At 48.5% G+C, this 13075-nt stretch overlaps 1 long non-coding RNA gene across 12 annotated transcripts in view; it reads left to right on the top strand.

Annotated features, from left to right (window-relative positions):
- The window catches only part of LOC135290738 (uncharacterized), a 31020-nt gene extending 18238 nt beyond the window's left edge, over positions 1 to 12782 (top strand). For 2 of the 12 annotated variants that reach the window (XR_010353537.1, XR_010353551.1), the window contains exons 3-5: positions 6649 to 6898; positions 7956 to 8016; positions 9184 to 12782. This is a non-coding gene — a long non-coding RNA (uncharacterized LOC135290738). Of the gene's footprint in view, positions 1 to 775; positions 1670 to 2773; positions 2789 to 5350; positions 6899 to 7955; positions 8017 to 9183 lie in introns of those variants that run through there. The other 10 variants (XR_010353523.1, XR_010353534.1, XR_010353525.1 and 7 more) reach the window with 10 other exon arrangements.
- Positions 12783 to 13075: the final 293 nt, after the last annotated feature.

The raw sequence follows: 13075 nt of genomic DNA, 5'->3' as shown, positions 1-13075 counted from the left end.
TCCCCCTTCCGGGTTGTTTTGGGGCATTTATTTCAGAAGAGGTTTTGGAGGGGATCCCCCCTGTTCGTTTTAGCCCCGCCCCGCCCCGCCCGCAGCCCCGCGGCGTGCGGCGGCCCCGGCTGAGGCGGGCGGCAGCGCCGCCGCCTTGTGGCCAGAGCGCGGTACTGCAGCTCCCCCCGGCTGAGGCGGGCGGCAGCGCCGCCGCCTTGTGGCCAGAGCGCGGTACTGCAGCTCCCCCCGGCTGAGGCGGGCGGCAGCGCCGCCGCCTTGTGGCCAGAGCGCGGTACTGCAGTCTCCCGACAGGCAGCCGAGAGGCGGCGGCGAAAACGCCTCTCTGTGCCGCGCTGCTGCAGCGGCCGACGGCGTGGGGGGGGCTCGGCCGGGACGCGCTCGACCTTGTCAAGATGGCGGCAAAAAGAGCGGGAAAGTCGAGGACCTCCGTCCGTTTACGGGACTGCCTGCGTGGCACCCCGAGGCCCGAGCAGCAGCGGCGGGATTTTCTGTGGCGATTCAAGTGCTGTGGACACGGGCTGTGGGCTCAACGGCACCGAGAGCTGAGGTATTTCGGCGGGTTTCTGACAGGCATGGGCGAAAACGGCTTTCTCTGCCGGGGGCCTGTCGCGGCCGCCATCTTGGAAGTGGCGTGTCGCGTCGTGTCGCGGACCGGCTTGACCTTCTCAAGAGGGCGGTCAAAAGGGCGGGAAAAATGAGGCCCACGGTGTGTCTATTGAGCTGCCCGCAGGGCGCTTCAACGCCGGCGCGGCCCCGGAGGATTTTTCTGTGGCGATTCAAGTGCTGTGGACACGGGCTGTGCGCTCAGCGGCGCCGCGGGCGGTGGCGTTTGTGGCGGGCGCTGACAGGCTTGAGTATAGACGCCTCCCTTTGCCGAGGGCTTCTCGCGGCCGCCATCTTGAGAGTGGCGTGTCGCGTCGTGTCGCGGACCGGCTTGACCTTCTCAAGAGGGCGGCCAAAAGGGCGGGAAAATCCAGGTTAGCCGAGAATAGCCGGGTGTAGCCGAAGAGCCGGCGATAGCCGAGTTTTGCCGACAATAGCCGGGTGTAGCCGAAGAGCCGACGATAGCCGAGTTTTGCCGACAATAGCCGGGTGTAGCCGAAGAGCCGACGATAGCCGAGTGTAGCCGAAGAGCCGACGATAGCCGAGTTCAGCCGAAGTGCCGAAACAAGCCCAGCTTAGACCAACAGCCGAACCAAACCGCCGCTGCACGTACGTGTTTTAATCGCGTAACCAGGCGGACTCGGGAAAGCCGACAGCCGGAGTAGATTTCTCTTTGGTCTGTGTCTGTGAGGAGCGGGCTGTGTGCTGGACAGGCAGAGACGCTGTCGGAGCGTGGCGACAGCGCCAGCTGTGAGCTCTGACGATGATGAGGGCTCCGAGCAGCCCCAGCCCTGAGCTGCGAGGATGAGGAGGGGGCGGCTCCTGCCGGGAGGAGGCTGTTTTAGGGGGGAAGGGGTTGCCTGAGCTCCCTTTTGCCTGGAGCTGCTGAGCAGAGGGGTTTATGGGGGGCTCCCGGCGCTGTCTCGTGGAAGGACGCCGAGAGCTTCTCCGAGGGTCTGGGGGAACACCTGGATACGCACTTGGATGCGTGGAGCATTGCTCAAAGGAGGTGCCGAGGAACAAAGCTCCGTGCCGGGAAGCAGCAGCCGAACAGGTGAGCTCGTGTGGATTTGTAGCGGGGACTTTTCTCCTTTCCCTTTGCAATTTCATCTTGCCAATCCCTCCCCGGTGCCCCCAGGAAAAAAAGGAAAAAAAAAAAAAACTAAAAAAAAACAACAACAAAAAAAAGGCAGGTGCGGTTATGAGAGCAAAAGTAATTAAAAAGCAGGAGGGGGTGTTATGAGGGAAAAAAGTATTGAAAAGAAGGAAGCAACTCCTCTTCCATTACTGTCTGTGTTTGAACTGGGGAAGTTCCCTCCTCCATTTGTCGTTTTAAGGGTATTGGTTTGAAGGAAAACCTGCCTTCTCCAGTCTGTTAGGGGTATCGCAGGGGTGATAGGGAGTCCCTGGGTTCTATTTTAAATGGAAGGGGAAAAATGTTGTATCATGGGTTTGATTTGGAGTTTGCCCCCCCCCCAAATTTTCATCATCCTAAGGTCTAAATTGAGGGGGCAGCGCTCTTGTCCCTCCTTTTCAAGGGTTTGAACTGAGGTCAAAATCCCCCTTTTACCACAGTTGGAGGAAAAGCCCTTTTTCTGCTACCGTCGGGGATGAAATTGCAGGGGAGAACACATTAATTCGCCCTGGCTGAAGCGGGCTGAGCAGCCCGCGCTGCCTCAGTTTCGGGGTTCGGCTGAAGGAAGCTGCAGCTCTCGCAGCCTTTGCGGGGTTGAACTGGGGCCGTGCCGCTGCCTTTGAGGGCGCTTCTTGTGCCCGCGGCCCGGCCCCGAAGGTTGCGGCGCGGGAGCGCTCCTGGCGCGGCCCGGGCAGTTGCTGCGCTGGGAGGGGAGCGCGGCCGGGCTGCCGCGGGAGTGCCGGAGCCGCGCCGGTGCGAGCCGTGCGGAGCCGAGGGGAGCCGTGCCGGGCCGGCGGGCGGCAGAGGCGGCACGGGCGCTGCGCGGGCCCCGGCCGCTGCCGGCCGCTCCGGGCGCGGGGCTCGGGCGCCGCCGGGGCCCCCTGGGCCCGGTGCCGGCCCCGCCGGGCAGGGGCAGCGGGCGGGGCTCTCCCGGCGCGGCGCGGCCCCTGCGTGCCGGAGGAGCCGCCGGAGGAGCCGCGTTCCCGCCGGGAGCCGCGGCTTTAATTATGGAAAGTTCTTTTACGTCGTGGCTTTGAGGTGGTTTGTAGGAATTTACTGTATCATTTTGTTTGCAGTTGGTGTGTCGTGAACTTCTTCGATGTTTCGGTTGTTGGCTCAGGCGTTGATGACAGGGCTGTTTTGGAATTGAGTTTTGTTGTCGGTTTTTTTTTTTTTTTTGGTGGGGTATTATGCTTTTAAACGATATGTTTTTTATAGTTGACTATGGTTTTTATGGATCGTGAAGCTTGCAGTGGAATGTAGGTTTTAAATTCCCTTGTGGTGGCTTTTATTAGCGTATGTAGTGTTTGTTTCTAGGTAGTGTCCTGTAGTAAATTTGTGCGGCTTTAAAAGTTCATATTATTGCATTTTTGTTTATCATATTATCGGGGTTTTATGTATTTGGTTTGTTTGATTGTAGTGTATGTTTTATGGTTACGAATAGTTAGGGAGGTATTGTTTCTGGTTACATTTATCCTTTGGCTTTGTGTTTATTTCTAGGTGGTATTTTTGTTTTATTGGACGGAGGAATTTTGGGTTTATTGAGTCAGGAATAATTTTTTTGTTAATTCTAGTTTGTTTGTTGGGGTTTTTTTGTAGTTTGACTTGTTTTGTTTTTGCTTTTTATTGGTTTTATTTTTGGGGACGTGGGTATTTATATGGTGGGTTTTTTTGGTAGTTATTTGAGTAGGTTTTTTATTGTTTTCAATTTTTATTGTATCGTTAATTTGTTTAGTTATTAAGTTAATTTTATAGAGTATTGCTGCCTCCTTGAGTTAGCGTAGAGGTAGAGATTTGCTTATTTTTTTTAATAACATGAGGGGTCTGTTGTACAATTTGGAGTTTAGTAAGTTGGTTGGGTTTCTCTTTTTTTAGTGGTTTCTGGCATTTGCTGTGTGGTTTCCTATAGGGTTGGTTTTTAATTTTGTTCCATTTTTTGTGATGTGATAAGAATTGTTAGTGAAAAGAGTGTAGTGTGTTTTTTTTTCGCTAGTATTTGGTTGCATGGTGGAGTTTTTTCGGTTTGTGGGGGTTTTTTTGGTTTTTTTTTGGGTTTTTTTAAATTTTTCCTTGTTGCTTAGAGATTAAAGTTTTGTTTTTTGGGGTTAATTTGTAACTATTTTCACGGTTTTAGTGTGGTTTAGATTTGTGATGTGGGTGCAATGTATGATGAGAGTAATATTATGTGGAATTGATGGCAGGGTCGAAGACAGTTTTGTATCGCATATGCATTTTAATAATGGTAGTTGGGATGGTCAGAGGAATTGCATTTTGGTGTTTGTTTTTGAGGTGGTCTGGGGTTTTATTAGAGGCTAGGGGGTTTTTTTCGCTGGTGGAGCTATTCTGACTTTTTAATGATATTGGTGGGAATTTCATGCTGTTTCTTTTGTTATTTTACTTTTAGGAATTGGATCTTTGCAGTAGGCTTTTTGGTTTTGTATTTTTTCATGATCAAGTTGTTTTTGAGGAGAATTTGGATGGGTGTTTCAATTATTTTTGCTATACTTTCTATCTGATGTTGGTTTATTGTAAATGTTTTGGAGGTGATTTTTTAGTTTAATTTAGCTGCATTTACGGTAGATGGTAGGACTGTGTTTTTGCTTTTGGGGCAGTTGGTTATAGGTGTATTGTATGTTCTTTAAGTGAAGGTAAATGGTAGTTTGTATTTGTTAGAGGAAATGTTAGAGAAAAATGTATTGGTAATGTTAATAATGGCGTGTTATTTTGTGGTTTTGGATTTTAGTTTGTATTGGAGTTTTAATAAGTTTGATACAGTAGTGTTTAGTGGTGGAGTTATTTAAGGTATGTCAGTTTATGGTTCTTTTTAATTTGTTTTAGATCTGTGCATAGGTTAAATGGGGTTCTTGAAAGCTGAGTAGGTTTTGTTGATTACTTTTTGGTGTTTTAGTTTATGGAATATTTTTTGGATGGGAGTTCAAGTATTTTGAGTTGCTTGGTCTTGCTGGAGGTGTATTGTTGAGGAGATAATGGTTATTTGTAGGGTTGTTTTTAAAGAGGTTTTGTTGTAGCTTGTCCTAGATATTTGAGGGTAGGTGTTTATTTGTTTGATGGTTCTTGGCATTATAGTAGCTATTCTAAGGGTTTGTGGTTTTTTGGTTTTTGAAATATTTCTTTTAGACAAAGTTCATGTTCAGAATGTATGAATTTTTGGGTCAAAATAGAACTTATGAATTTTATTTGTAGTGTGGGTTTTATAGGTTGTGTTACAGTTAAACTTTATATTTGTATTAGGTGAGTAAAACAAATAGGTTTGTTTTATATTTTATGATAAGGATAGCGTATACTGTGTACAGGTGTTCATTAAGGTATTATATTTTAGCAGGTCTGAAGTGTTAAGTTAATGAATTTATATAGTTCACCAGACAGGGATTGTTTGTGTTTATTTAGTTAGAGGCAGGGCTTTTTTAGCTTTAAGGGTGATTTTAGCAAAGATATCAGAGGTTTTATTAACTGTATTGGGAATGGGGGCCTTTGTAAATAAGTGTGGTAGCTAGGTTGTGGGAAAATGGAATTGACATTTTTGGTGGCATTTTTGGGTATTGTCCTTTCAGAAATTTATGATTGTATTGCTGATTGCAGCTGTGACCAAGGGACCAGAGCCCGGTGACAGCGGGAAATTGCCAGCGAGAGAGGCGGCCTTCCTTTGCAGCGGACGTGGATTCTCATCCCAGGATGCTCGAGAGATAAGTCGAGGGCTGTGCCACGCTGAGGGGATGGAAGCGAGGTGCTGGGAGGGCCTTTTGAGTAGCTTCTTGGGAGGCAGGGATGTGCAGGAGATGGCCCCTTAGGCCACATGGAGGAGAAGTCTCAGCGTGCTGAGGTGCTCAGGGCAGAGCGGTCCTGGTGCCTGTCACTTGTGTCACTTGTCTGTCGTGCCTTCTGTGTCTTTTGGATGTCTCGTGTCTTGTGCCTTAGTCCTTTGAGGGGCTTATGGTTTGTCCTGTTCTGTGTCACGGGTGTCTGGGTGTTTGGGCCGATGCCGCTCTGCCCTGCTGCAAAGCCTGGTGTAGGTATCATAGGAGAAGTCCTGGGGGCCTGGAAAGATGCTGGTTTTTTCTGGAAGATTTACGTGAGAGCAGAAAAGTTACAATGGCATTGCAGTTCCCTGCACAGAAAAGACCCAGGGAAGCGGAACACAGCCAGGTGGTTTTGTGTGGCACCACAACTGAGAGCATCAGTTAGGTGAGGAGGCGCGAGCAGCTCCCCGCTTTCGCAGACACAGTAGCAATGTCAAGCAGTTTCGCCCTTTTCCAGACCACTGGCACGTGCTTGGGGACAATAAGCTGTATTTTTTACAGCCAGGTCTTCTGAGCCGCACTCCTCCTGCTCTGGGGTGGCCGCTGCTCACTGATCACGGTGAAAACAACCTTGTGTCCCGGCACCCTGCAAAATTCCCAGCTTAGATGCCACTGAAGCGCAGCTTTGGCTTTCAGGCATCTCCCTTGCAACCTGTGCCTTGTGTGGTCTCTGCAGGGAATTAGTTATTAATTAATTGCTTCCAATTTTTTTTTAATTTCCAAAGAATATCAGGTGACTTTTACATCCTCTTCAGTGCTCCCCAAGCTTCACACCACACCTAAGTGCTGACTTTCACTGCCTACAGGTCTTTTCTGACCGAAATGATACTGCGAATTCTTCCCTTAACTTGAGCTTAAGGGCAAAGCGCCGCATTGATTGCATTTTGGAGAGAGAGGTTTGAAGGCTCGGCTGTAAATTTCTCTTGTGTCCCGTCTTCCGGGTTCATTCGTGTTGTAATTTGCAAGTGGCAGAAGAGCGTTGCTGTTTATTAAAAGCAATAGCGCTCTCAAAGTGTCGATGGGGGTGATGATGGCAGGGGTGACAATTGCGAAAAATAACTTTGCCCACATCTTCCCCAGGGCCTGGGCAGAGAGAGGTGGAGCTGGGCCGTGGAGTCCCCCGGATCCTTCCACGGGTGTGGGCGTCTGCAGCACCGGGGATCCGTGGCAACAACTCCTTCCTGCAGAGGCTGAAAGCTGAGCCTACAATTTCAAGCAGGACAATCACCTTCCCAAGGCAATAACAAGCGCCTCCCAAGAGCAGCTGGTGAAGGCGGCTCAGAAGGGATGTGGTGAAACGTTTGGTCCATCCATCGTGCTTCTGGACGTGGTAGGGGAGACACACCTTTTCATAGACGACACTGTATTTTTTAGTCTTTGTGTTTGTCTGTGCTCCCATTCTGATCACCCCTTGAATTATTATTTTTCAAGAAGATGTCTAGGAGAGAAATTCCGTTTATTCGGGGACAGCCATAATTTTCATCTGTTTAAAATGCACCAGGTGTCTTTAAGCCCTGCAAAGCCACCGAGAGCTCCAGAGTTTGTAGTGCAGTTTTCTGCAGCACTGACTTACTCTCTGTTGCGGTACCCATGCCCTGAGGTACCAGGTAGGCTCAATAGCAGGAGCAGGAGAAACTGACCTGAGAGATGCTTTGGGTACTACAGCCCAGCCAGGTTTTATGCCGCCTGCAAAGTCTGGCCTTGCACTACAAAGCGGTCTGCTGTTGCCATCGGCTGGAAACATCCCTAATGGATGTTTCCAGACGTGGGGAGGAGTATCTGCTCCTGTTACAGCAGTACTGGGGGCTTTTCCCCCACTGGGTCTCTGTGAACTGGCCAAGACCAAGGCGTGCAGCAGGCTGTTACCGCTCTCTGCACGGTGAAGCACCTGCGACCAAGGTCAGTGTAAGAGCAAAGCAATTCTTGCAAGAAAAGCCTGCTACTAGAGGGGTCAAAAATTATCCTTCCAAAGGAATTCATGCTTCTCGTCCCTTACAACTCTCCTGTTGCATCACACCGTAGAATGGTTTGGGTTGGAAGGGACCTCAAAAACGACCCAGTTCCATCCCCCTGTCCCGGGCAGGGACACCTTCCCCTGGGCCAGGTTGCTTTGCTGTGCCCCCAGATCTGTCACCTGAGCTGAGCCGTCCCCACACGTTCCACGCATGTTCCCGCAGAGACCACGCAAGCTTTGCCACAAGGAAAAGTCCTAAAGGCCCTGTTCATCCCAAAGACATCAAGCCTAGAATTTCTTTCTTGCTGCACTGTTTGCACTCCTTTCTTTCTCAAAGTGTCACGCACACGAAATATTGCTGCGGCCTACTCCTGTGGGATTTTCAGGAGTATTGGATATAGTTTCCTTTTTTTTTTTTCCCTTTTCTTTGTAGCAGGAATCTTCAAAATCCTTTCCTCCTCCTCAAGACTCTGGGGCTCCTCATTCCGTAGAAGGTAAGAGCACATAAAGTGGTGGGACGGGGAAATGCCTTCTCGCTTGCCAACAGCCTTAAGCTGTACAGGGTGCTGTTTGCCACAGGCATTCTTAGCTCCGTGTCATCAGGCCCCAGTCTAATCTGCCAGGTGTAATTGCCATGGAATAAAATCCTTTGCTGGTGGCTGATCGCCCCCAGTCAATTGGATTACACAGGCAGGAGCTGGTGCTGCCAAAGGCAGCGAAGGTTTAGGAATCGTGGCTGCTGCTGCTGCTGCCGGGGCTTTAAAGGCTCCTGCTGAAAGGAGGAGTCAATGGGGTGTGCATCCTCCCCCAGCAGAGCTGGGAATAGCAGGACCCGTGACTGTGCTGTCTCTGAGCTACGCTGCTACTGCCTAAAACCTGTCCTGCAGTGTGCCGTGGAATTGCAGAGCAAGGGCTGGTTAGGGCATAAAGCCTGGCCAGGGGTGACAGGGACCGTTTCAGGCAGCACAGGGAAGTGGTGCCGCTTTGCCTGGTGGAGAAGGTGTGAAAATGAGTTAGCCCAGGCACACGGCACCGTCGGCTGTGGCCAGTGGCCTCCAGCTGGCTGCGCTGCTGTGGGGACATAGGCAGCCTGCGCCTTTACAAACGTGTTTATTGTTCAAAGCGCCTCTCTTAGCCTTCGCTAGCAGAATTCCGCATCTTCAGTTTGAAAACTACCAGACCCAGAGCCCGAGCATCTATTGTAGCCTGGAGGACTTGTAGCATGGGAGAGGCAAGAACCTGCATCCTGCGCCGTGCGTGCTCTTACTTGATGTGGGAGTCCTAATGGTATTATTAAGGCGTGGCCTCAATATGTCTCTTACTGCCTTGCCATTCGTGAAGCCCGAGGCTGGCTTGTCCTGGTTAGCTGTCTGATGTGGAGGAGCTGACCTGCCAACTCCTGTGGAAGTGAGTGCTCTCCGTGGAGTGACATCCTGTAAAATTTCTGTCACAGAATCTCTGTCTTTATGGCTCTCCTCCACCGAGAAGGACATGGCCTCGTCAGCAATTGCTATTTCTGCAATAGCGTAAAAATGCTATCTTAGTACTATTTATTATTTCAAAAGAAAATACTTTGAATCTGTGTAAGTGATAGCTAAAATGCCACCTGAAAGCTAGAAAGAGCACACACCTATAATCCTCTTCCCTCTTGTGTCACCGAGTGTGTGAGACAGAAAGGCCCTTCCCGGGGAGGGATAACGGCACTGAAAGATCTTTTCCGGGAAAAGCAGAACACTGGAACACGGAAGTAGCCTTCAGTTCCTGCAGCAGATTTGGGACCACGTGGAAGGAGGAGCAGAGCTGGCCCGGTGCCACAGCTGCGCATGCAGTGGGGATGGAGAAGCTGCCATTGTCTGTCTTCTCGGCTGAGCCTTTAAAAACAAGGCACGTCTCTGTAGTGCCTTTTCGAGCCTGACATAAAAGTTCCCCCTAGACGTCCAAAGGCAGCTGTTTTCTTAGCAGAAGGCGGTCAGGAAGAGGCAAAGCAGGCAAAGGCATCAGCTAAGTCTGGCTAAAGAAGTTGGCTAACCTGTTTCTCCCCCCTTCTAAGCAGCCAATTTGGAAGCTCTCTGCAGAGATCTATCTGCCTGGGAGGAGAAGCAGAGCCAACCACTGAAAAGTGGCACGTGAGCTCTGGTGAGGACTGCTGCTCCGCCTGCCTTGGTGTGGGAACTGCTGAGCTGCCATTCCTGTGGTGGGAGTGTTTCTCCTCTCATGCAGGCAAGGCAGAGACCTTCCAGGTAAGGAGCAGGTAAGGTTTAAGTGACGAGATGTCCCAAGGAAGAAGTGACATGACAAAAGGAAATGGCCTCGAGTTGCACCAGGGAAGGCTTAGATTGGATTGTAGGAAACACTTCCTGACTGAAAGGGTGGTGAGGCATTGGAGCAGGCTGCCCAGGGAAGTCCCCGTCCCTGGAGACATGGAAAGGATGTGTAGACGTGGTGTTTAGGGACCTGATTTGGGGGTGGGGGGGGCTTGGCAGTGCTGGGGCAACGAGGGAGGCAGGGAGGGAGAAAAATCCTCTCTTAACATGTACCAATTAATCTGTGAAACTCATCACGGCAGGACAGCAGGAAGACTGAAAGTGTGATAAGGTGTGGAGTGAAATGGAGAATCCGAGAAGTGACAAGAGCATCCGGTGCACAGGGGGACTGTGCAGTTTGCTTTTTGCTTGGATTTCAACTCCAAAGTTGTGAGGAATTTGGAATGAGATGGGACATTTCAGAAGAAGACCAAGGAGAGGAAGAAGAAGTTGTTGCAGTCCTGGCAAAATCTTTTTTTCCTAGCTAATAAAAGAAGTTAGTTTGAAAAAAAAAAAAAAGTGTTTTTTTTTCCTTCACTCGTATATTCTTTGGTGGTGGATGTATGGTGTGTTGTTTTCCTTTTTGTATTATTAACTATGTGCAATTTGGTTTTGGAGTGAAGATAACCTTATGGATGGGGTTGGTTTGTATTTGAGGTAGAATTAATTTCAATTGGTTTCCTTAACAGACTTCTGAGATGTATAATATTGGGATTTTGGTTGTGTTCCTTGTATGTGTAAAGATACAGATTTGGTAGGGCTAGCTGGGCTGCTGGAGTTTTGGGTGTTAATTTATTAGATGGCTTTTGCTGGATGCCATTTTTAATTTTTGAAAGTTTTTTTCATGTAGCAGTTTTAAAGTGGTTTGTTTTATATTTATATATATTTATATATATTTATATATATTTATTTATATTTATATATATTTATATATTTATATATTTATTTATTTATATATATTTATATATTTATTGTTTTATATTTTATGATAAGGATAGCGTATACTGTGTACAGGTGTTCATTAAGGTATTATATTTTAGCAGGTCTGAAGTGTTAAGTTAATGAATTTATATAGTTCACCAGACAGGGATTATTTGTGTTTATTTAGTTAGAGGCAGGGCTTTTTTAGCTTTAAGGGTGATTTTAGCAAAGATATCAGAGGTTTTATTAACTATATTGGGAATGGGGGTCTTTGTAAATAAGTGTGGTAGCTAGATTGTGGGAAAATGGAATTGACATATTTGGTGAAATTCTTGGGTATTGTCCTTTCGGAAATTTATGATTGTATTGCTGATTGCAGCTGTGACCAAGCGACCAGAGCCCGGTGACTGTAGGACATTGCCAGCGAGAGAGGCGGCCTTCCTTTGCAGCGGACGTGGATTCTCATCCCAGGATGCTCGAGAGATTCTCATCCCAGGATGCTCGAGAGATAAGTCGAGGGCTGTGCCACGCTGAGGGGATGGAAGCGAGGTGCTGGGAGGGCCTTTTGAGTAGCTTCTTGGGAGGCAGGGATGTGCAGGAGATGGCCCCTTAGGCCACATGGAGGAGAAGTCTCAGCGTGCTGAGGTGCTCAGGGCAGAGCGGTCCCGGTGCCTGTCACTTGTGTCACTTGTCTGTCGTGCCTTCTGTGTCTTTTGGATGTCTCATGTCACGTGTCTTGTGCCTTAGTCCTTTGAGGGGCTTATGGTTTGTCCTGTTCTGTGTCACGGGTGTCTGGGTGTTTGGGCCGATGCCGCTCTGCCCTGCTGCAAAGCCTGGTGTAGGTATCATAGGAGAAGTCCTGGGGGCCTGGAAATTTGTAATGCAGGATGTAGGTGAGCTCTGGATGGGATTTGTAGATTGACGCTAGATGTCTGGAGCTCCTGTGGTATCCTGCAGCACTCTGACTTTTGTGCTAACGTTCTTTCAGGTGCAGCCAGCTGAATTCCGTGGCAGAGGGGCCCGTGCCGGGTGAGTGGGTTGCCCCAAGCAGGTCAGTCTCCGTTCGGCTTTGCAGGGGAAGCATACGTGGAGACTCTGTGTTCACTGCGTTGTTCTTTGTCTTGATTTTTAGGAAGTCAAGCCGGGTATCAGCAGGCAAGGTGAGCAGAGACTGGTGAAAGGAAGCAGGTGGTATTGCTCAGGTCTCGATTTCTGGTGCAACACTTAGGCTCCGTTCTCATTTGTGTGCTTTAGGCGTTCCACTCACTGCTTTAGGCCGAGACCCCCTCAGCAACTGGCCAATGGACCCGGTTCATGGCTTTTATGGGAATTGGTCTTGAGGAGTAAATTTCTGTTCAAGTGATTTTTTTTTTTTTTAATCTATTATTATGTTGTGTCTTAGTCCTGTTAATTGTTTTGAATTTTATTTTTGATACTTTGAGGCAACTTCTTTGTGGTTTTCTGTTTTTTTGTTTGGTTTTTTTTGTAGCTAATATTATACAAGTTTTTTTTTTCTAATGATTTTAGTAATTTTAATTATTGTGGCTTAACTGTAATTTGGGTAAGGGTGTATAAATTGTAGTTTAAGAGTTTGTGATATATAGGATTTATTGATTTACAATTTAAAGTTTGCGAGTGATAACGTTAGGTGTTAAGAGGTATACTAGCAATGTATGTAGAAAATGGATTTTTAGGATTGGTGACTGATGAACACTGTATTTGGATGCGTGGTTTTAGTTAGGGTTGCTTATGTGTTTTGTTTTGGTTGTGGAACTATTTATGTAGGGTTTTTTTGGTGTATTTTAAATAACGTTTGACACAGTGAGTAGCAATCTCGTCTATTTATTTTTTGTGGAAACAGGTATAACTTTTTTTTCAGGTTATGAAATTTACAGGATTACTTTATTGATTACTTACTAAATATTGTTCTCGAGTAGGTTTTCGTAACTCTGATTTTGAAATCAAAGAAAAATGAGTGGAAAAAGATGAGGTAGAGCAGTTTTCTCCTTATGGGATATAAAGGGTTTAACACAGAAGCTGCTTTGTCTAATCTTGCTTGGGGGGGTTTCCGTGCGACGGCCGGGCCGCCCTTGGGACCCGGCTGCAGGAGCGCAGCGATCTGCGCGCGCTGAACGTGAGGCGGCTCCGAGCCGAGCCGAACGGAGCCGAGCCGAGCCGAACGGAGCGAGCGGCTCCGAGTTCTGCCGAAGCGAGCCCAGCGTAGCCCATAATAGCCGAGTTTAGCCGATAATAGCCGAATTTAGCCGAAGACCCGGGTGCAGCCGAACCGAACCGAGCTCCGCCGAGCGCAGCATCCCCGGCACGGCCG

Source organism: Passer domesticus, chromosome 2, assembly GCF_036417665.1.
Source record: "Passer domesticus isolate bPasDom1 chromosome 2, bPasDom1.hap1, whole genome shotgun sequence".
In the NCBI taxonomy this organism is placed as follows: Eukaryota; Metazoa; Chordata; class Aves; order Passeriformes; family Passeridae; genus Passer; species Passer domesticus.
This window is presented reverse-complemented; position numbering and strand designations above follow the sequence as displayed.